Genomic DNA, 25,295 nt, shown 5'->3' with positions numbered 1-25,295 from the left:
AAATGGACACTAGTGTGTAAGAGTTGGACCCAGGCTGCCCTGGGTAGCAAGGAGAAACAAGCCACTTTTTTCCTTACCCAATAAGTAAAACCTCAGTGATGGTGTTTGCACTGTTTATAGAAGGCAGAACTTGTTTACCTTATTTTTCCTTGAAAAATAAACAGAGAAAAATTACATAGGAACTCTAATATGTGATGTGAATTCTTGAGACACATGCTTTAGAACTGCTTAATGTCCTGCAGAACAGTGAGTGGCTATCCTTTTATTTTAGACTTCCGAAAAGTTGAATACTTGGCAGTATTTAAGCCTGTGGAGTCTTGCTCCATATCCATGCACTCTCTTTATAAAATGCTTCATTTTCGTTCTAGTATGGCAGCTTTTCAGAGCAGTGCTTTGTCCTTTAGAGTTGCAGCCAGCCCAGAGCAGCGTGGAAGTACCTGATTGTTAGCAGCTTTCTGCTGTCAAAAGCTCCACGCACACCTTTGGGCTGGTAACAAATGCTTCAGTGATCAGCTTGGACAAAACTACATTCTCGAATTCTCCAACTAATTCTAAAGTTTGTCATATATCTCAAGAAACAGAAGTATCCCATTCTTCGAGTAAATCATTTGGGGGAAGCAGTTTTACAGCAGCCCAGAACACTAAGCTCCTAACATTTGTCCGCTGGGCTATTAAAATTGTGTGGCCTAAAGGTACTATGTTCTCTGTTTGAAACTTGGAAACAGAAGCAGCTTTTCAATTTCTAAGTTTTTTTCAAATGAGAATGACTTACTGGCTGTCCAAGATTCAGTTCAACCTGCCATGTAAGAGCTACTTTCTTAACATCTTGTCTTCTGTAATATGCAGGAATCCTGCACTTGCAGGCTGGTTTCATAGGTGTTTCTTCCATACAGTGAGACTCTTCAGAAATGAGTTATTGGATTGGGATGCTTTAGTGTGTTGAAACTGTCGTCTTTAAATGGATGAAAAGTAGCAAAATCTTGCTCTGTCTAAATGTTAGAATTACTTCTGCTACCAGACCAGGACTGGTACTTTACCAGGTACTGGTATCTTAGGGAGAAAATGGCTCTCTGTAGGGGGACTGGGTGTCATCTAAGTGTCAAATAATTCTACTATTGTTTAGAGAACTGAATATTATTCCCTTCTTTTGAACTGCTACCCTATTGTTTGGTTACCGATCAAGGTACTGTCATGTGGGACAAAAATTCATTGTAGGTCTGCTTTTAACATAGCTTTACGAACTTCCGCAGTTACTGTGTAAAGGATTTTGGTGCACAATACAGTGCTGAAGTGGAGAAGATTCAATTTAATTGGATACTAGGCTTCTTTTTCAAAAGCAAATGAGACTAATTTATATTTATAGATACAGACAAATTATTTGAAAGATTTTGTCTTTAAATGCAACTTAGCATATGTTAATTTCCTTTAAATAGTCACTTAGACATGACTATCACAAAATAGATTTGGAGTTTATAACAGTTTTCTTTATGGAGAACTGGTGAGAGACTTGATAATTTCTCCCAAATTACTTTTAAATGCATTCAAGTAGTTGCATAGCTTTTGTCTGACAGTTTCAACAGTAAAGAATGAAATTTCTGTAAAGATCTTAATTTTTGAGCAAAATACAATACAATTAGATGAGAAATGCAGGTACTACAAATTCAATTTTGATCTGTTAATAGAAAGAGTTTTTTGAGAGGATTTTTAGATATGATATAAAGTTGTGTCTTCAGGAGGTATTACGAATTTGTAGATCACTTTGGATACTTGAATATTATCTACACCCTGGAGTTTAGAGCAATGTGGATCTCCTGTTAACAGGAGCATTGAGTCAGGCCCTCAGTGGGTGTCAATTCAGATGTTAAAATCTAAGGAAACCTATGGCTAGAATCCAGTTAACTTAAAATATGAAGCCCTTTTAATTTTTAGCCTTGTCTCTATTATTATTCTTAGTTTAGTAACCTGAAGGCATTTAAATCCTACTTAACATGGAGAACTATAAAGAGAAAACTCTTCAAGAACCCACAGAAATCAACACTTACGATGCAAACGTCTCTGGGCACTGCAAGATGTCAGGCAGACACACCAACTGCAGGCAAGCAAAATGAATGGTCTCTTGGGCAAGCTAGCCTGTGAGCTGGACAGATCAGCAAGCAGAATATTTTTCTTCTGAGGTCACCAAAAATTGCTAGACGTAATGTCAGTCATAAAACTAAAGCACTTAAAAGAGAGGAAATAAATAACCAAACATTTTTAGAAAGAGCTATGCTACCTGAGTTTACCTTACCGATGCTCTACAATGCATTTTTTCCTGGATAAACCAAGTAAAAACACAGCTGATAGTTGTGTTGTGTGTTTGTTTGTTTCTGTAATAAATGCCAAATGCATTGCTTCTATCCTTTGCATTAGGAAGGTGCATTATGGTAATATAAAAATGTGTCAGGTTCTGTATCCCTAAACCTTATTTTTTCTGCCAAGAACACCGGCAATAATCAAAGTGTTAAGTAGGATGGCCCTGCAGCTGCAGAGGTGAGGCACTATGTGGGACACTAATACACTGTACCTGGTTTTTATGTGGTAATATCACCTTGGACTGCAATATGGCAGTGCTAGGTTTAACTCCATGTATAATATGCTGGGGTTTACATTTGAATAGTAAAAGACAGTTATTGTCTTCATGTTCAAGAAGAAAGTTTAGAACTTGAAATATTGCATTGCTTTTATTCTGTTTTTTAGTTCTGAAAATAAGTGCTACTTTTAAACTAAATTCCTTCAGAACAACAGTATTTATCAGGCTTGTGCATCCTCTACAATAATTGGGCATGCTCTCAAAGCACTGGTGCTAGTGTACAGTGCATATTAAGTAATCTATGTAGCACTTTTAGAAGGTAGAGGGTAAATAAACAGGTCTTGCCCTTTCCTCTTTCTTTATCCTGCTTATCTCTTTCTGCTGTATTAAGTGATGTAAACACTTCTTATTCCATCATTTCATAATGGGTTTTACATCATTTGGATTTATCTACGTGGAATTAAACTTGATGTACTACTTCTCAAAATAATCTTTTTGGGTTCCAAATTATTCAAAAGTTGCTTGAATGAAAATTGCTGATCATTTGAAGCCTTGCAGGTGGTAGAATCTCCTTCACCTTCGTAGTTCACTTATTTATATCTTTGAATGGTGGCTATTTTGCTAGCTTTTAAAGTATCTATATCAGCTATGTGGTTTTTTTAAGCAGTATGTGTGTTATGGCATTTAGCAGATAGTTAGCTTCCCTTCTGACCTCTCCTGAGTTAGCGGGAGACCCACTTAACTGACACACATACAGTCATTTCGAGCCTTTGCTTTCAAAAATATTTTAGTGGGTCAGTTGTCTCCAAAATTTCATTACATCCTTTATTTGCCTTTAAAATATTAATGATCTGCTCATGCAATATGCTGATTAAGACTAGAAAATGCTGAGACAAAGTTCATTTTACTGCTTATGGTACTCAGGGTTTCTCTGTGTTTAGCTACATGTCTCAAACCGTATTAAATATTCTAAGACCTCCTGAGTTGAAGTCGGTTCCTTGAAAAGACAAGGTTTGACTAATTGGTCACGTAATCTCTCATAAACTTCTGTATGAGAGGAGAAATGGGTTGTGGACTTAAATTTGACGCCAGTCTGAGGCATGCAGTGGGGTGGGTGGTATTTTCTTTTTTTATTATTATTTTTTTATTACAATTGTACCTACAACCCACAGAACAGAGTGTCTGTACTCTCTTGGACTGGCTGGGATAGCCAGTAAATCTGTGAAAACAGAGCCCTTGCTCCCTCAGTCCCCACCTAATATTTTGAAAATTAGTTGTATACATTTCTATAAAGTTAAATTTTCCTCTGACAGTGTCTAATAAGAGCATCAAATTCTAAGGCCATGCAGAAATGCCAGGTGCTGTAGTAATCTTGGGCTCACCTGGTAAAACTCTACACTAAGGCTTGGTATCATTACTGCCACGTCAGGCTGAAAGATGAATGCAATTAAGTTGGACCAGAACAGGGACAGGAGTGTGTCTGAACCAAAAGTAAGAGTAAATGTACCTGCTGCTCCTGAATGGCAGAAAGGAAGGCAGGCTGTGTCTATCTTGCTTCTCCCACTGGAATAGGTAATCCACACAGTAGCCCTATGCATGAAGCAGGCACAACACATGTGACAGTGCACCTGAATGACAGGGATTTAAGTATAGAGGGTGGAGATTGTTACAGTTGCACATGGAAAATTTCTGTTAAAGCTTTGCATTTTCTTTGTCACCATTGATACTATTTCAGTATAACCTAACATAAGAAGTATGAAGATGAAGCACAAAAAGAAATCTAAAACAGTTCTTGAGTGTTCTTTGAAGAACTGAATTCATACAACTTGAGTTCTATGTAGGAAGAACGGCTGAGAAGGTGTTTTGGAAGCTGTTTGACAGCAGAGCAACCTGAATTCTAAGGCATTATGATTTTTGTTTAGCAAATTTCAAACTGAATTAGCTGGAGACAGAACTTTTAAATTCTGCCTGAGAACTTATGTTGCAAGTCCTGAGTGTTTCAATATAGATCACGTACACTGGGACCAAACAATGAGGTGTCTTCGAAATCTCATACAGTCAGAGCCTTTGTTGACGTGTTAATCTCTGGCTTTGAATAAAACTACGTACTTGGAGCTTGGTTAAAAAGTGTTGGGTTGTTTTTTATGCATGAATTAGAATAGAAGGTTTTTTTCCTTCTAAGTTCTGCAGAGTTGATTCAACATAAATAAAAAATAGTAAAATTATTTGTTTGGGTTTTTTGGTGGTTTGTTTTGTTTTTTTTTTTTTTTTTTTTTTTTTTAGACTTTAAATGTATGTAGTGATCGAGCTACTAAGGAAGACAACTTTTCTGCACTCATGTTTCAAAGTGTAGCTGAGTAACAGAAAGCTAGCAGTATGACTTACACAAAATCACTTTCAGAATCAAGAATTCTAGAGGGTAACTTCAGTCCAGTGCTGTAGGGTATCTTTATATTTTGGATCAATACATAGCAGTTACTCTTAAGAAGTTTATCACTTGATCATTTAAAAAAAAAAAAAAAGCTAAAGAAACTCAAAGAATGTTAGGGCATAAGACTATGAACATTTTGATTTCATTGGTCACAGGTGTGGATTTGAAAAAAAACAAAACCTACAAAAATTACCATTTGGGGCAGGCACTTGCGAGAGGTTTTCTGCTTTTTCCAAGCAGGGCAGCCTCTAATTTTTCTGCTCCTCGGCCCCCTGCAAATCTCCCATCATAATTGCTTTATATGGCAGCAGGGTGATGGGTAGGGATGTCTGAGAGGAAAGACATCTGTGAAACTTTAACATGCTGTTCAATAATTTTTCACCAGCGTGCTGATGCAGTCAGGTTGTTTCTGAATAAACCAGCAGCCAGGTCAGCCAGAAAGGAATTGTAAATGACAAAGACTAACATAATGGAGCTTAAAAACAAATAAATCCCCCCCCCCCCCCCCCCAAGCTACCACAACCACTAAAATGAAAAACGAAACTCCAAGAAAACTGTCTTTTCCTATCATCAGCCTCGATCCTCACAGTCTAAAGAGTGAGAAACTCTCAAGAGATGCTGACTGACAGTAGGCAGAGGTAGGCTCCTTTACATGGAGGAAGAAGGAAAACCCCTTTGGCTGTGGTTTACCTTTGTTATATTCCACCCCCCCTCAAAGCGCACTGATAATAGAGCACATAGTTCAGCTCTAGAGATGCAGACTCCTACAGGATGCTTCTCAGAAGTGAGTTATGCCTCTGATAAGAAATAAGGTTGTTATGGCACAGGAAAGTGAAAAAGATGGAGAAGTTCAGGCATGGGGTACACTCCAGAGCCTATAATGCAAGTTTTATTTTCATAATGTGCATTCAGGGCTGATACTGTAATTGGTGTTTTGATGGTGTGTGGTAAATGGAAAACTGTAGGTACAAAGGGAGCTCCCGAGGTCATCTAGTCCAACCTTCTGCTCAAAGCACATATGTACTTCATGAATACAGAGTGATACCAGTCTCCCAAAAGGGATTGATGGCTTGGACTTGCATTATTTGAATAGAAGTATAACAGTTGTTTTCCCATTTGTATTACTTAGTATCCCTGTCTGAACTCAATGCATGTGCCATCAGTCTTAGCATGTTCACTCATATAGTTGACAATTTATTTTCCCAGGCTGGAAGACTCCCTCCGTTGCAGCATTTTAGGAAGATGTTTTGAAAACACCATTTTTTTTCTAAAACTCTTCCAGGGCATTAACATTGCTGCAGCTCTGCTGGCACTAACACCAAGAGGAGTGGTGCTGTATGCAAACAGTTTTTGCTACTGTGTTGTCTGCTAACTCTTAATGTGAAAGTAAGCAACCAGTGCTTTTCTTTTGTGCATCCCAGCCATTATTAACTGCAGTTGATCTGAGCAGGCGCTATGACAAGGAGATAAATGTTTTCATTTGTTCATCTGCAAGGTCTTATTCCCGTCTGAAAAGAGTCTTAAACTGACTGTTCCAGTGTCAGTGTTTAAGATGAGATCCTTCTTATTCACATCTAGTCTAGAGCTGCTGCTAAACTTGTTTTGTTTTTATTTAAATTAGTGTCTTTTTATGAGGAAGTGAGGAGTGTAAAACTTACTGTATTTTCCCTTGAGCGTTAGCTCTGTTTATTCTCTGTATACACGTAAAAGAGAGCTCTAGAGCCAGCTCTGTTCCTTGTACAGTTAATTAACCCCCCTGCTGTGGGCCTAGATATGTGCTCTTGCTGTTTCAATGATGTGTAGGAATCAACTGGAGAACATACACTCCTGTGCAGGCATATGCAGAGAGAGAGAGAAAGCCTCCAAGAAACACAGAGAAAGATGATGGGGTAGCATGTGGCTTCATAATCTGTCATGCTAAATGCTAGCTAAAGCTTGCAAAAATTGGGGATTTCAGTTACAACAGATAACTACAGAAAGGCACAGCTTACCATTGTATGGTAACAACTAGTCAGTTTTTAAGGTGTTACTTTAGGAACAAACAATAATAAGTGATGGCATCAATAACCTAGAAATGTTCTGCAGTATTTCAAGTGTTTGAAAATTCTTGAGTGGCTATATAAATCTCATACAGGTAACTTAAAGGACTGACTTGTGCTCTTAAAACACAGATGCATACACTCCTAAAACAAGACAAGATGCAAACTCCGAGAAATCAGGTAAACTTCACAATAACAAACCTGCCTGTGAAGTTTAATGAAAGAGAAATAAAATTGTTCCTTTGGTGTGTATTTTTATTGCACAATTAACTCGGCTCATTCTCAGGAGTTTTCACACTCCTATTTCTATACAAACTTGTGTGCAAATGCACACACCAAACTTTCACTGAATTTGGCATGGTTTGAAGCTCACCTTTGCTGCTAGGAGTCTCTATTAAGCATGGGCAGTATCTTTTTACACTTATCCTTTTAATCAGCCACTTCTGAATAACGTTGTAGTCATTGCATTGTGGTAGTTTTCTAATGACTTTTTGTAGTTTCTTTCCATTGTGTATCTGGAAGGGTGGGCAAGTTCTAAAACTGGGAAAGACACACCACTTAATGCATACAACACAGAAGCAACCTGTGCTAGGGCCTGAAATCCTATGAGCGAATTGTAGGTGGTTTATTACCTATGAGAAGACAGTAACTTCTGTCTGTTACTGGGATATAGCAAGTGTCCCTACTCACACATCAGCTTGAATCTGGATGCCAGTCGTTCTAGCAAACTGCAGGGATAATATGCAAGGTGCGTATCTCACCTTCAGGGATGTGGTGGTGTGGAAATTAAAGCTCTTCTTATGTCCAGCTTGAGGTGTGAGTTTTAGCCTTGCTTCAAACTCCCACGAAAAACTTTCCCTTTGGTCTCTGCTGTGTTGATAGTGGGTCTATTGGATCATTCTTGCTGGGCAGCTGTGTCTGCTGATTGTATCGGTTCCTTTGTGTGCCTTTGGCTATAGGCACCGTCCTGCTGTAACAGGCCTTGTGACCTAGATATGGGTCGGCCCTTGAACTTAAAAGTTTATTCTGCGTCCTATTACAGTCCTTGTATATACATCTTATGTGACATAATTTAATTCTTGACTAGCTTGCTCACTGGAGATGTGGATTCAAATGTGAATTTTGCTTAACTGTGAGCTGGCAGATGCCAGCCTGTAGTTAAGGATGCACACTTAATAACGTAAGACCTCCAGTGTTTTCCTGTAACTTACATGCTTTTTTATCCCATCCGCAAATGCTTCCAGATTTTGCACAGTGTATTGAGGAGTCAAAAGAATTTCAGTAAAAAATGTCGGGAGGTATTCTCCCAGATGCTGTGAAAGAGGTCATGTAAGCACACTATGGCTGTGTACATAGATGCTCTGTAATGTGGACAACCTTCAGAGCAGGGTTACTCACATTTGAAAGTTTGATTTCTAGTGCTGTTGAAATGATAAAAATACAAAGGGAAATAGTGGGCTTTCCGTTTAACTAGACTCCCCAAAAGGCTGGTTTAAAATTTAATTGCACTTATGATACACTGATCTCTTGTTCACCCTAAAGCATCCCAGCTGCTCACAGGATGATTTTCAGTTGTTTGGGAGGAGGAAGGAACTGAGAGGGTACTTGTAGGGGAAGGGGGGGGGGGGGGGGGGGCTACAGTTTTGGTCATCTTCATTGTGAAGATTATCAAAAGAGGGAAAAAAAGATGTTTACTGTCTGTATTTTCCCCTTACTATTTCACCATAGTCTCTCTTCACAGAACACTTTTGCAGCACATTCTGTTCAGTGACTAGGTAAAAAAAAAAATCATAGTCTGGAAGTTAGGAACTGCTCTGAATTCTAATTCCTACTTGCCTGTCATTCACTGGGTGTACTTACAAAAGCCTTTTGCTTCTCTGTGCCAGATCCCTGATCAATTAAACATAGCTCAGAGTATTTCATCAAGTGACTAAGTAACTGAAGATACATTAATTTCTGTTTACAAACTACCTAGATTATGCAAAGAGCTACGTTACTATTAAATATAAGCGATCTGATACTACACACATGGGCATGGACATGGAAGCACCCTGCTGTCCATATAGCTATAGCTATGTATCAACATCACCCCAGTATGTATTTTAATTTTTCAAAAGATTTCTTTTTTAGGATTGTGTTTTTTAAATCCTTCCTGTATGCGGAGAAACTTTCAGATATATTCTGGTCTTCCAAGGGAAAACATGCACAAGGCAATAAAAGCTTTTTCATTAGGCAGTAATGTTTGTGCAAGTGCTGTGGAGTGGCATTGCTTAAATAGTGTATTTAAGGAAGGGAAGAACGAGAGCTTCTGCAGGACCCCTGCTCCTCTCCCCGCAAAAGCAGTCAAAACCAATTTTAAGCTAGTTGTAAATCTAAACATTGTAAAATGCAACATTTTAATAGTACATACTTTGCAAGCAAATGTGCCTTAGTATTAAACTGGGAGTTTTTAAGCTTGGTTGAAACTCCTTCCAGCAGAATGATCAGTTCAAAGAAGGCTGATCAAAGACTAGCAAACAGTTTTACTTTCTATTGAATTTAAAGGCAGCATAATCTAGATAGAAAGAATGTCTCGATGCAAGGGGGGTTTTGTGCAGATTTGGGTAGGATGTAATGTTTCTGGCTTGTTTTCTTCAAGTGTGCTGTATTAAGAGTTGTCAGAATCAATCTGTCCTTGAGCAACTGATCTCGGGCTTGAACTGGATTTCACTAAGTGTCATCATGATAAGTTTGTGCTGGCCCGAACCACAGTGCCCAATGAGAAAGCTTTGTTAATGTATGGGATGGAAACAGGTTTAAAGCTGTTAACCACAAACCCAAACTTGCCCAGTTGCCTTGATTTACTGCAAATTCAATTATTAAATGGCCTGATATAAATCATTAAATGCACATTTTAAGGTTCTAAAAGAGATTAATTTTTCATTGTTTCCCTCACACATAGCCACCTGATCTACAATATATAGTTCTGAGGGCTAGGAAAATTATTAGAGGATTGTCCTTCAGGATGCCAAAGTGAAATGCTCACATCGGTAATCCTGTTTGGAATGTTTGCTTCTGGCATCATCACTTTTAGATATAAATATTCATGATTCACCTGGAACAAAAAACTGCTGATTTTTGAAAGTGGGTCATTTTTCTTTAAAAATGAATCTTTTGGCAGTTTTCATTGTGTGTATGTAATGGTACATCAAAACAGGAATTATGTGCCAGTGTTTGTCTGTAGATGTATTCAGCTGAAACTTAGATACCTTGACAGCCCCCCACATGGAGAGGAGAGAGCTCGTTCACAGCCATGTGAAGGCGGCTGCAAATGGGAAAAGGCAAAGTATTGTGGTATGGACATCGTTTGCCTTGTTCTGCTGTTTTCTTATTCACTTTTACTGATTCATTCAGAAGTAATTGTGCTGGAAGTCACATAAATGAAGATTTTATTCCCCAGTGCATGAAATGAAAGCACAAAAATTGTTCCAACATGTAGAGTTGTAGAACGTAGAATTTCTACTTTGTAGAATTTACTTCTGTAGAATAACTTATAAAAGACTCTCCAGATCAATTTGTTAATGTTTGTGTGGTGCTTTGAAGTATTAAATTGCCTCATAAGCTATAGGGACAAAATAGTGTTATAACTACTTTGATTGCTCATACATAAGGAAGGCCAAGTTCTGTTATAATACCATTGGTTTGGTATAATGCCATAGTGTCTGGACACCATCTAGATGTGCGTAGGTGGAGAACCATCTGTGTAGACGAGCCTACAAATATAAACACCTATTTAGGACAAGGTCTCAGTGTTCAGTAATTTCACATGTGAATCTGGAATATACTTTCATGCTTCATTTTGCTATGAAATGAAGTGTGGAAGGGAAGAAAATAGAGTCAGATCTACTCCTGGTAATCTTCACTCTGACATACTTACTTAATCTTATTTAGAAAGTTCTGAGCTGCTTCAGAAAAAATTGCAGATTTTTATATCCTCCAGTGATTATTTTTGGTTTGTCTGTTTCTCTTTAATGATGGTTTTACTTTGCTTTGAGAGAAGCTCTTAGAAGACAATGGAAATCTAGTAATAGATTTTAATTATTTGCTAGTGAAAGAGTGCTCTCATCATTTTGTGTTGGAAGGACAGATAAAGAAGAGTGAGTGGCAGCTCTACAGGTAGGGCTCTGCCTTAAGGTAGCCAATGTATTTCTCTGTTTCAAGTTACTGCACTGTCAGTAGAGGGAAGGAACATATTGCATGCTTAGACTACACCAGTTCAGTCCTGTATCATATCTCAAACTCATGCTAATAAGTTATTATTTACAGCAAGATGTCAGACTGTGAACAGGCATGGTTGAGGAACAGAGTTATCTTCTGTTCTATTGACTGATTTATTTTTCCTAGACTAAATTCGGAAAAATAAGATTAACAGGTGGAGTGCATAGAATGGCTAACTTGCACATCAGTTTACACTATTCATTCAGGAAGTTTCAGCATATTCCAGACCACTCATGAACATCAGAAGAAAAATGGCACAGAAAATGACACTCAAAGTTTTTTTGATTAAAAGCCTGACCTGTTTACCTGTTGGTGTATACGATGGGAGAGCTAAATATACTGTACGGGTGTCACAATATGGGGGGGGGGGGGGGGGCGGGGGAGGCAGTTGCCACAAGCACCATTCTGTTACACTCTATCTGCTGCCCTTGTGTCATTGGTAACTATTGAACATTCATTCTGATCAATTGTAAGGATGGCTTTCTGTACTGCTACTGCAGAAATTAAGCTGAGATAATTTTGCAAAAGGACAGCCTAATTTATTTGTTAAAAACAGTTGTCTTAATTTCAATTTAGGAGGAGAAATTCTGGACCAAAAAAAAAAAAGTCCCAACAAATATTTTCCTGCTTTTTAAAGCAGGTTGAGTAAAATGACAGAAGATTAAAAAATTAGATCAAAATTAATGAACAGTATGTTTCAAAGTTTGTTTGAATTTGACTTGATATGAAGCAGAAATGCATAATTTTTATTGAATAAATTCCGCATGGATGGATTCAGCAGTATTTAACAGTAAAAGTTTACAAAACTTTTCTTTAACTTTTACAACTTACGAAAAGCCAGATCTGCTAAATGGACCAGAATATTTACATTACATTGCAAAAGTAATGTATCAAAGAGTTTATCTGTGGGTATTGCTAATTATTTAGTACAATGCGTGGCATATTCCAGCCCTTCCCTAGGCTCAATTCTCATCAGTTAAAATCAATAAATTTTCTGTTCACTTGAATTAGTACAGAATCAAGTCTCCCACAGAAAACTCTTGTATTTTCTGAATAAATCATTAAGAAATAAAATAATTGAACTCTAAGTCTCCCTTCATGTTTTAAACAGTAAATTTACCTCCATTGTCAGAGAAAATAATGTATCTTGAAATGGAAACAGGCCAGAGGAGAACCCAGAAACATGCTCCAGCCATGGACAGCCTGTGCAAAGCAGCCTTCAGAGCAGCATTCCCAGCAGTCATCGTGAACAATATTGATAGGTTACTCTTAAAGATACAGAATAGTAGAAAGGTGACTTGTGTTCATAACACTTACATTCAGTAAATCAACCACAGAACTTTATGAATATTTTAACATTATTATTGTTAATGATCTAAGATACACATGTAAGGCATGAATTAACTATGTAGTGCATTTCTTTCATTAATGTAAATGCAGGCTTTTAGTGGAAGTGGGTGTGTTCTTAACCTGTTTTATTGGTCCTGCTCTCAGTTTTCACCTATTCAGAAATGAAACTCTCAAGAACATTTGGAATGATGTCAGTTAGAAAATAGAGCCAATTCTTGAAGTGCTCTTTGGGGTGAATACCCACTGAATTGGTGAGAAATTGTCTTAGAATATTGGGAATGAGAAACAAGTGAGTAGCTCAGGGATTTAGTCCATATGTAAAAAAGAAAGTAAAAGAAAAATCCTTGAAACACACCATTAACAACAGCCCTAAGAGTAGTTAAACCAGGTGATTTATGAAATAACATAATTTGCTATTTTTTTGCCAACTTTTGTATTACATCCTTGTTGTGTAAAGATAATTTATGTTTCTGATCAGCTTTATTGATTCTAATATATTATATATGTTGCAAACGTGGGAACGGCTGTCCAAACAAAACTGCTTCTAATAGTGGGGTTTTTTTAAATTGTAGAACAAGTTGTTAATCTTGCTTTTTGTAGGTCTTAGTTCTCTCTCAAATATATTTTATTTGTAGTCAACCTGGTTTTGTCCATTTAATATTTGACAGGAGCCATGGAATAAATCTCCAAAATTAGGACTTGCTGACTTCTGTGAAGGTGCAGACTTTGAAGTGCCTACTCACCTTCTGCAAATGGAAAACAGACTTTGTAGTCATTTGGACCATTGTGGAAAATTTGTTTTTATTTAACTTTCAAATTATTTTTTAAAGCTTGCAGCAGGTGTAATGGAGTGTAAAACTATAGCCAATCTCTAGAGTTCTTTGGAATAGAATATAGAGCAGACCTTTTGCAAAATTTTTCAGTGTTCATATTTAAATCTTTTATTGGACTGATACAAATGCAGTCCTATGTGTTTCCAAACATTAGTAAAGTGGGTCAATTAAAACTGAGTAATCCTTCTTGAAATTAGAATGTGAATAGTGAAAATTGTCTGAGGTTTGGTACTCAGCTGATGGAAGGCAGAAAAAAAAATTTGGCTCCTTTCATAACCTCTCGAATCTCCCCCAGTTATTTAATGAGATCTTAGTAATATGAATATGTTCAGAAACTATGTTTTATTCTGATTCTCCATGATATCTCCAGATCCATTTTCCAGTATTAGGCAGTCATTCATATGATGTTTGTCAGATACCATGTAATCAGCTGAAAAATGGCCAAAAATTATCTCCTCCTGTAAAATCCAGACACCAATCAAGCTGGTGTACATTTTGCTGTTTATTTCAGTGGGGCCAAAGTTTCATCTCTTGCCCTCTTTCTGTCCCAGATTCTTAGTTTTCTGTCTCTTTCTGCTACTGACAGTAGAGTCTTCAATTTCTGTATTATTTAGGTGTGCAATTTTTAGATTTTTTTTTTTTTTAGTATGTTCATTCCATTGGTTGTAGTCATCTAGGTCAGCTATAAATCAGGTGCTTGCTTTCTTAGCATCTTAAAGACATGCTTTTTTTTTATTATTAATCCCTATGGGCAAGCCTCATTTCATGCCATGTCTTAACCACTGCACTATCTTCAGCTCTGTTCTAGACATGTCTATTATGACAGAAGGAATAGAGACTTCTTTCACTTCCTAACACGTAGCTGTTAAAATAATCCTTCCTGCTTGCTGATTTAATTGTCACTCTTATTTTTGTATTCCCCCTACTGTTCACCACCCATATTTGCATCAGATTTGAGCTCCTTTCAGTTCTTTCTAAGTTCTATGTAATTCTGCCCTTCCTTACTTCTGTTCCCTCGTTGAGTTTCCTGTCTCTCCCCCACTCGCTCCACTTCTTTAATGTTCCCACACATCCATCTGTCACTTCTTGAGCAGTTGCTTCCGTGTCATCTTCCATGTTACCATCTATGCATCCTGTGACCTCCCAGGACTCATCTGTAGAAGTGCTTAGCTTGGCCACATTTAAGTCCCATTTAAGAGCATACTTCTTCTCTGCTGCTTTTATGGAGCTGAGTTGGGTTTTATTTAAAAAAAAATAATCTTTCCTGTTTATTATTCATCCTTCTGTAACTTCTGTTGCTGTATCTATAAACTGTACACTGCTCATAGTAGCAACTCCCTTTAAGTGCCTAGACAGACATCCTTTTGCAAAAACGTGTAGAATTTTTTTAAGATGTTACCGGCAGCAGTTACGTGTTCTGCACCTAAGCTAATCAAATACTTCAAATGTTTTACAAGCTGATAGTGACAAAACTTGGGGCAAAGTGGCCTCACATTTCCATCTGCAGAACAGTAGAACATTGAAGTAAGAGTGGGGAAAAGTAACTTCTAAAAGGCTTGTAGGCAGACTTAGAAGATGATATCTGCTGGACTCCAAGCTGTCTGGAAAGCAACTAATATGTTATTTGTGTATCAGTGCTATACAGTGGGTTTAAACAGGTATAACTTCAGAACTTGCATTGTGCTTGCAAATTCTACTAATGAATTTCTGTATGATGTGTGGTATCAGTAAGCACCTGGGCAGGAATAGGAATCTGTACGTTAATACTGACAAAACTTGAAGGACAGGTGAAAAGCTCTGCATTTTATTTTTTTACATGTCTGTGTCACCTATATTGATAATGCAGTCATGGTAAAATTTAGGCATCTACTGAAAATTTTAGCTCAATATGATCTTGCTAACACTGTATTAAGAGTGCAGGTAGTTCGGTCTTGGGTTTGGGGTTTGGTTTTGTTTGGTTCATTTTTTTATCAGTATAACACTGTTTTGGCTCTAGGTGTAGGATCCTGTCTGAAAAAATCTGGAGCAAACATCTGTCTTGTGTTGCTCTAAAGGAAGGAAGATATAAGATTAACCCTGATCAATGTCAATGTTCTATAGCTTGATGTCTTTTGCTGAGAGCATCTGCTCCCAGCTTTCTTGAATTTACTTTAAGCACCAGTAGGTGCATTGTACGTGTTGATTTCAATACTTTAGAGGAAGTATGCAGTAGGAAAGGTAGTCTTTAATTGATCCCACTGAAATTTCTCAAATGCAAGCTGTGTAATAACATATGTGTGTATTGAAATAAAATTATGTGCCTTTGCTGGAAATAGCCACTAAACCAACAGGACTTTGAACTTTTTGGCCAAGGAGTGTGTAGAAGAATTGTGAATGCATTCCCAATTATTTGGAGCATTACAACCACTAACAGCCTTTCAAGAACATTTTCACTTGTGTACTTTGTCTTAAAAATACCTCTACTACTTGTAAGGATATAGTTTGATGTAGTGGTATCTGAACATACAGTGTTGCCAACAGGATGAGATAAAACTAATACTTATCTGACAAAGTAATTTTTCTATAGTCAAAAGACTTTAAAGACAGAAAGTAAAAGTGTTCAAGTGGGAACAGTGTCAAGACTTAATGTGTTGCAAATACAAAACCAGAGATCACTTCTTACAATTTTTGTAATAAGAATTGTACTCTGAAAGTCATCCTTTATAGAACCACTACAGAATATTAATTATGATAAAGTATTTTATGGCATTTCTGCGTATAACACCGACGTAAGTTGGCTTTAATTACAGTTTTGATTTTTAGTTTGTATGTAGTTTAATAATGAGGTGGCAGACTTCTGAGCGTGGTTTTCATTATGTTGGTGTTTGAGTAAGTACCTCAATGAGTTGGGTAGTTTGTGTTGCTTGCATGATAGAGGCAGAGACTGGTCTGTGTCTTGTGGTTGTTGCTGCAGGCTTCAATGTTCAGGTGCATATATTATTTCCCAGTGTCTAGTAGGACAGGCAGTTTAGTTGTTTTTCTGAAGACAGCTGAATTATAATACTAAACGTTTAATTTATAACAGACAATGCAAGTGTGCAGGCCAGTTAGTCTGTACACATATATAAATCAGGTAAACAGTAACAGGTTAGTATACAATTGCGTTCATTGTGAATGATCTTAAACACAAATGTGCTTGTGCCTGTCACACCTATTACAGAGCGTGGAGAAAATATGCAGAAATCACTATATCATGTTAGAAATCTGAAAGAAATGGAGGGGGGAAAGCAGAATGATGAGAGACAGCTGCTGCTGCTGCTGCCCAGATTGGCAGCCTATTTATAATTGGGCAGACTGGTAGCTAGATTACTGTGCTTGGCTGTAACACATCAGATACCAGTGATGATTGTTTATATATATATGCTAAGCATTTTATTTTTTAAAGCAATGCATATTTTTCACATTCTAAAGAAATTAAATAAATGGACCAAACCAAAATTTCAGTATTTTAAATAGTTTTGAATGGTGTAGTACTTTCACATCAGGAAATTCTAACAGTTTGTTACTGAATATTTGCATGACTCAAACAAGTTAAGGTAGTAGGCTTGTTTACATGTCCTGAATGCCATCTGAAATGATAATGTTAAGTGAGATTAAGCGTCGCGCAAATCTGGGCTGTGTATGAAAGTAAGTCTGTAACAGTTACCAGCCTGTTTCATGTTTTGCTTTTTTTCCTTATTTTTTAATTGACATTTTAAACACATGCAGTGGTATTACCTTAAAATTACCTTTTTAAATATTAGGGCAATTCTATTCATAAGTCACATGGGGGAATTATAAAGGCAGGCATTCATTCCGCTTGGAGGTGATTTCTGGCTAGATGTCTGCATAACATGCAAGGGCATAGAGCCTAAGTGACTTGTTTTGCTACTCAGGTGCAGGAGTTTTACCAATTGATTTGATTTCATCAAAATGAGAATTTCACCCTCTAGCCTCCTACCTTTCTCAGTATCCCTAGCTCCTTTACTCTGTATCTCTGGCAAGCTTCAGAAATCTTAAAAAAAATCTTAAATTTTTATATTAGGAATTGTTTTATGGTAAGACTATTCTAACCAGGCTGATGCACAACTAAGCAGTGCAGAGTACTGCATTACATCTTGACCTGATCTGCTGTTTGGAGTATTCCTGACAAGGAGATAGGTAAAATATTTTTACGTATTGAAATAATGTAGTTAACTTTCCTTCTTTATCAAAACGTGCTGTGAGATTGTAATTGATTTGGTACCTTAACGCTTGAGAAGAATTAGATTTTCTGTCTTTTGGGGGAGAAAAGGGGAAATAAAAGGGTAGGAGGAGTCTTTTCTTTACATAATGATGTCCTTACCTAAATAAATATGAATGTAAGGTCTTCACCATGCTACCTTGTGACTGTGAGTTCTAAAAGTTATTAAACAAAATCCATTTCTTTCCAATCAAAATTGTTTACTTTCAATTTTTTTAATATTCCTTTCCTCTTCAATTTTTAAAAGGACTAAAAGGGCTTTGTTTTTTCTGTAGCATTCATTCACTCACTTCATCTGAATCAATTATATAAGCCTAATTTTTTTTTTCCTCACAAGAAAATCTTTCTAAGCCTTTTATTTATTTGTGTTGTCTATTACTGAATTAATTATATTTTGGTTGTTTCTGAGAACAGAATTAGGGAAAATATATATTCAGGATCCTAGGCCTATTGCTAATTTATGTAGTGCCATATCATTTTTGTATTATATCTTCTTTACTTTGCTTTTTCAAAAATGATTCTTCACATTGTGTAAAACTGAGATTCCAAAAGAAGCATTCCAGGTTTTTAATTTCAAATATATTTATTGATTGATTTTGCTATGTCACTGCTGACCGGATTGTCTGTGGTAAGCACTCAAAGTGCCTTACATTGTGGTTCAGCTGTAATTTCTAAGATTTCTTTTTGCATCTTTAAGATACTTATAGTGTTTACATTTTAATATGCTGGTGTATATGAAATGCCTGTTTCTGTCACTTGATCAAGTCCTTCATACTTTCAAGATACTTTATATATATTCTCAGTGACTATTTCTCCTGTAATTTTATCATCTTGATACCAACATCATCTCTTTGGCGTCTGAGTTATCATACCAAGATATATGAAAAGTAAATTTAGAGGCTTATATTCATCTTCTGTGAAGAAGACCTGATACAAAGACATAATTTTATTTACCTGCAAATTTTCGACCTTAGCTGTCCATTGATTCTTCAGCAGTCCAGCAGACTAGTGGCTTCCTGCTTTGATACATTGCTAGAATGCTTTGGTACTGCTGTTATAGCTCTGTTATTTGCTGTTCACATTTCCTGTCGTGTCTCCTTATTTCCATCTTTCATTTCATCTGTCATAGTTGATACTTCCTGCTATTGGTTTGCTAGGGGTGAGTTTCCCTCTTTTGAAGGATACATGTTTGCCTCTAATGACCTCTTCAATCACACTATTAATGAAACTGGTTTATTTCTCACTTTTTTGCTTCCTATTCTGTATGGGTGTTTTTCTTTGCTTGTTTTATGGTTTCTGTGAGCCTTTTTGGCTTGGTAAAAGGCTTTCTGGTAAGTATTGGGGTTTTAGTTTCCCTGCTTTTATTTGTAAAGCCTTTTGACCCACGTCAGTTTTCTGAAGTTTTAAGTTAGCAGTTAGCACTTGGAATTCCAGTTGCACAGCACCTGCCCTTTCCCAAAGGGATCCTCTCTGGGCAGTATTCATACACATTTGTGTGTAAGTGTCCAGTTAGCTATCTTGTGTGTTTGTAGGAGCTTTCAAGCATAATTGGAGAAACTGGTGGAGCTCGTGAACTGAGCCAAGGGGATAGTTCTGGATATTTTTCCTCCCCTTTTGAAATCTAGAGTAACACAATGCAGGCAGCTGTGGCGATGCTTTTAAGTTTTTGGCTTAGATTCAAAGGGAGTGCTTTCCATTAGAGCATCCCCTGCCCGACAGTCAGATACCACAGTTGGAGCCAACATCCCCATTTCATGGCCTTCCCCACTCAGGCTTCCCGCTCCCTTCCCTTTCCTCCGTGCTTCAGTGACCACCACCTTGTGTCGGCTTTCTGCTACTGCGCTGTCTTTTCTCCTTGGAATTTGTGTCCCTGGCAGGAGTCTGTTCCAGCCCAGGAACAAAGACCAGACCAGCTCTGGCCAAGTACCTGTATTTTTCGTTTGCTTGTGCTTACATATGTCAGCTGCATGTTGCAATATATTTCCTTTCGCCGCTCCCCAGTCAGCACCCGCGACGAAGTGTTTCTTTTGTGATTATTTTCACAAACTTTTTGTTTGCGGGGGATGGAATAAGCAAAAGTCTTGGTGAAAATGCTGACCCAAAGCAATACCAGGTTTTGTTCCGAAAAATCAAAATGTACGTGTGAGTGAATTTAAGGGAAGCGAAGCCAAATTAAGAGCAACAATGTCCTACTAGGAAGTTACTTACCTTGAACTGATACGGCATAGTATATACAGTCCATTTTCCTGTGTTGAATAGTCAGAACAGCTGAAAGAGACAATGGTAGTCTTTCTACTTCTGTACGATAGAAATCCATGCAGGAAGGTGACCTCTCCGTGTAAGTTTGGAGCCCTTTGTCCCGCTTCTTGTTAAAACCAAAGCAAAATTGTGCCCAGGCTGGTGTTTGGTTGCCCTAATTCTGATGAAGGTGGCACTGACCAGTGTATGATTCTTCATTCTTTGTCGTATTAAATAAAGGCCTTTTTGTGTATCTGAAGAACTAACATGCATTCTCAGTTGAAATTAATTGTTATAAAAAGGTAGGTAAGATCATGGACTACAAGCTGTAAAAGGAGCTGGCTAATCTTGCTACAGAACTGGACTACCATTTCATTAATTATGGAAAATAATGTAACAAAATTTTAAAATATAATAAAAATGTTAGCCCAGACTGTCAAATGTCTAATGTTATACTCCTGGAGAAAACTTGTTTTCACAAGCTCAGAGCCCCATCTGCTTTTATTGATTTTAGTGCCTTTAAAATTAGTCTTTTTTTGCTTAGGCCTTGGCTTTACATTTGGGGGACCTACACTTGCATTTTTGTTTTTAAATTAGTCTCTCTGTTTCAGTTTTCCCATATGTGAAGTTAAAGAATAATGAATACTTTACTCCCTACCAACATTACAAGGTTATTGTGAAGATTAATTATGCTTGTAAACATTATATAAAGGCCTGAATATTGCCAGCAGTATTACTGTGCTTTATTAGGTATTTGCATGGTTCATCCTATAAATAAATGTGTAATGTTCAATGATGAGTAGTTAGCAGTTGATAGTTTAAAAAAGCAGAAGAAAAAAAAAAGATTGTTCATTTAAATTCCTCCTTTTATTTTAAAATGTACCTACTTAAAGTTATTGCAAATCAATGTCATGCCCTGTTTCAATTTGAATAAATCTAATATTAATAAAGATAATATTAAACAATACAAGGTTTTTTCTGACATCTTAAAGAACTCAAATGAACCACCTCATGGAAATCACTTGGTACACTGCTGGAATTAGTGTGTGTATGTTGAATTGAATTATGACAGTAGTAGTCCCTTCTGCAGGTAGAGAGCATATTTCCTCATTTATGCGTATTCAGTTAATTTAGTTTTATAATTGCTTCATAAAGAGCTGAAAAACAATGATGGAGAAACTGTTTTCTATCTTAATCTATAAGTAAAAAGCAGCTGAAGAAGGGCAAGATCTACTAATTCTAAAATCTTGAAGGACATGTTCCCTAAAAACAGTTCAATTTTGTCTTATCAGATGGCCCTTCTCTAACACATCTGTTTTAAATGCAAATCATGCCTTGATAAACTTCCATTCCCCTCAGATACACAACACATTCAATATATTTGTACTGATCTTCTTTAAAATGTATAGTGTTCTGGTACAATATTGATACTCTTCTTGCCACAAATTATAGTAAGAGATTAAAAGAATAAAACCTAGTAACATGAAATAACTGGTTTTGAACATAGTAATCTATATGTGAATAATTTGAATGAATGTATGTTTAGCTTTATTTTCACCTTAAAATTATATTGATCTGAGCTACTTTCTGGTTAGCAAAGATAGGTAAAAAACTTAGAGACTGTTTTTGTTACATTGTTTTATAGATTCACTGCCAGTGGGAACCAGCTTTTTTTCTAAAAAAAAAATTAAAAAGAAATACAAATTCAGAAAAGATTAAAACCCAGCTGTTGAAATTAATTTTTCTGTTCAAAGGAAAAATCAAAATCAAAGCTCACTAACTTCCCTGGGCACCCTAATGGATAAAATGTACCCTTAGATTTTAATTGATTTAACTCACCTGATAATGTAGGGGAACCTATAGATCTTTGTGTCTGGGAGTCACAGAGGGCAACAGCATTGTCTTGAGTCTTTCTCTTTGTATCCATATGATCTGTTTTGTTTATAACATCACTAGTGGATGTTCGCTTCTTTATCCGAATACCTGGAGAGAGAGGTATGTTAGAAGCAGAGGTCAGCAGCATTGTGCTGGTTGTAGGTACCAGTTTCTTGTTACTATTCTGTTGGTTGTTAGATTCCCTCCTTTCCTTCCCCTCACCACGTGTGTTTTATTCCAGCCACAGTTGAACCAGCAGGGCTGGTTCTTCAGGACTGAAGAAATGAGTAGCCTCCAGAAAGGCTGAATTTATCAGTAATGTAGTAGTGTATAATAGTAGCATGTAACCACAGCCTTGCCATCAGCATCCAGATGTGAATGTGTAACTCTCCATATGTGAATTACGCTAACCTCATAGTTTATGTTTTGCTGTTTGATTTTTTCAAGAGGGTGATTCTATAGTGCACGACTGTTTTAGTGAACAATTCTGTCGTTTCAATGTGTTCAATAGGTTTTTGTGTCTTTTTAATGGAGGGACTGAAATGAAGACTCTTTTGGGGGCTTGATAGGAATTAGAATTCCACATTTTAGTCACAACATGTTTTTGTCACACCTGTTTGTGCATGCAACCCTGATTAATATTCAGCTGATGTCATTTTGATGTAACTTGATTTGAAGCTGAAGTCCTGAGCTCATCAGAAAGAGCTTCTAGTGGCAAATGAGAATGCTGACACCCTAGAAATGCTTTAGAAGGCTTTAAAAAACATGAGAAGTAGCTTTTCTCTGTATATTCAAGAAGTTAAAGCAAAAGCCAACTATTTAAAATGAGAAATTACAGGCTCTTGGACAATATAATGTCTATCTCACAGTGTGCACATGAAGGAAATACATTAATTTTTAATCGTCAAGGACATAGCTGATACCATGTGAAGAACTTCGAAAACAGGTATTATAAAAAATGATATTGTGTCAATGTATCCCAGGTCAAACTTCAGAAAATGTCTCGATACCCATCGATAGGACTAGACTTTCAAAACATAATGATTTCCCTCTAGGGGCTGACTTTCAAATAGGTAATACTGGCCTCTGTATATTTCTAAAAGTCTAGTTTTCAGTTGTTGCTTAGTCTCCCTGTTCCTTCGTAGCTTTAACTGAGATCCTGTCACAGTGAAGATGTGCTTTTGCTACAGATACGTGGGATATGTGTTAGTTTTGCGGTTGTCATGGCAAGTCTTGTAACTTTTGCCAGTGCCCTGCACTGAGCCATGTTACTGTAATTGGTCATCTCTGTAAGAAGCAGGCTTGGATGCCTGCAGGTTATTAGAGATGAAGAAAAGGAAAGTGTTACGTTATCCTGCCCTCATGCATTTGGTTACTGTTCCTATTGCTTTCACATTGTCTACCTGAAGTTAACAGAGTATCTACATAGGTAGACAAACATTCATTGTCATTATCTGGAGAACCGTAGTCATTTCTGCTGCAACTGAAACTAATGACACAGTTTCTACTCTTTCTAGCCTCAGCTGGCAGCAGTTAAACCCAGGTAAAGCTGTTCAAGTTGGTGACAGCATTGGCCAAGTTGACCATACAGCTGAATCCTTGAGGTTACAGTTTTGTGTGGTATTACAGTGTTCAGAATCCAAAACATGCACTATAAATAATCAAAAGGCAGCATTTGGATTTTTCCTAGTCCACATACAGGTTTGAGAGTTTTGTAGCTGATTGAAATGGATTCTGTATGCTGTGCTGTATGGACCTGATAATGGAGTTCACTTTAATGTGAAAATGATCTTGACAAGCTACTTTTAGAAGAGGTTTAAAAAACATTAATGAACGTGATAGACATTTCAGAACAAGTTTTGTACAGATTGAGAAGGGACAGCAACTGCTGCTCCTCAGCTTGAATGGCAGAGGGAATTGTGACCTGCTAGTCAGCCACCCTGTACAGAGAGGCCTCCTAATTTTATCAGTAGCTTCTCCTTAAAGCTAGTGCTTATACTTCGGGTCTCTGCACTTGAAAAGAAGGTTTTTGGTGGGGGGGAAGCAGCAGTTAGCAGTGTGTGTTACGTGAGAGTGCTCAGTGGCCCTGTTACAGGCAAAATGCAATTGAGAAAGCCCATTGGACTCATCTGACAGCGCTTATTTGCTGGAAGCTGTCATCTTTGGTAGCATTTTTTCTTCTCCTTAAAAAGCAGGCGGAAGAATATTTATAGAAATAGGGTATAGTTACACCCAAATAACAACGTCATTTCTGTTTTCTAACTGAGGGTAGAAAATGTTTTTAAGGAAAAAGGCTGTGAGACCAATTTGAACAGCTTTAAACAATTTAATGCCGCACATATTGCAACACAGTCTTCTCCTGCCTGTAGTTTGTAGAGAGTGGATTTTGCAGACCAGAATTTCTGAGTTGCAATGTTAGAGAAGAACTCAGTTCTCAGTACACTCTGTACGCATTTTTTTCATTACTTTGTATACAGTGTTTCAAGAGGAAAGTAAAATAAACATGCCAGAAATATTTGATACAGAAGTTAATAAATGAATCCAAACAAGACCTAGGAATAATATTGACTTAATTGGTTCTTCTAATGGAGCAGATGGAACCTGTAGGTAACATGTATCTTTTCCAGGTAGAGGCTCAACACACAGTCCTCCCACTAAATTGAAAGGCAGCAGAAGCCCTTGTGTGTGATTCTTGGTGGAATCTGGGTAGCAGTATGCCCCTGGGATGTCTTGCAGAGCTTTGCTCGCTTCGAGGGAGGAGACATGACAGTGACTGAATGATTGTAGAAGATGGAATTTTATGGTTTGTGTGCAGTGGAGTGGAAGAGAGGGGGGGTCCTGATAAGGCAGACTATATGGGAATACTTCATATGCATGGTATCTGGTGGCTTCAAACGCAAAATTAAAATAAACAGATGCTGGTGCAGGGACTAGCTTTCTGTCTCGGGGGACATCCATCCTCTTTATTCTCCCTCTTCCCTTCTTGATCTATCCATGGCAATCCTGGGTTCTTCTCTACATTGTGGCTAAGAAGGGGAGATAACAAGTGTCCCTGGCCCAACTTCACATACTACCAGGCGCTTAGAAATCTCTTGGGAGAAGGGGATGTACTTCTGTATTATCTCCAGCTGAAAGGGGAAATGAATGTCATCTGTCACTTTTTGGGCAAGTACTCCAACCACAAGGACATGTGCAGCCAAGCACTGCCAGAGTAGGGTGGGTAGATGCCTAAGTGTGCAGAAGAGATGGGATTTCAGGCATTCTTTCCCTTCAGAATTTCCTTTAGGCAGAATTGGATTAATGGGACTTGAGGTGCTGTAAATCTTTCTTTTGTGTTAACTCCCCCTAAGCAGTGCATAAGGTACGGGTGTACCCCAGCATGGGCATCTGAATCTGCGTGTATGTAGCCAGGATGATGCATTTGGTTCCACAATGTGGAGCT

The 25,295-nt window shown here is 37.4% G+C and overlaps 1 protein-coding gene across 11 annotated transcripts in view; it reads left to right on the top strand.

Moving 5' to 3' along the window:
- PHF21A (PHD finger protein 21A) overlaps positions 1 to 25,295 on the top strand; it is a 136,982-nt gene that overhangs the window by 53,952 nt on the left and 57,735 nt on the right. The window lies entirely within an intron of this gene.

The sequence above is a fragment of the Aquila chrysaetos genome, chromosome 2, assembly GCF_900496995.4.
Source record: "Aquila chrysaetos chrysaetos chromosome 2, bAquChr1.4, whole genome shotgun sequence".
Classification (NCBI taxonomy): domain Eukaryota; kingdom Metazoa; phylum Chordata; class Aves; order Accipitriformes; family Accipitridae; genus Aquila; species Aquila chrysaetos.
Note: the sequence above shows the minus strand (reverse complement) of the source record. Positions and strands in the feature narration are given on the sequence as shown.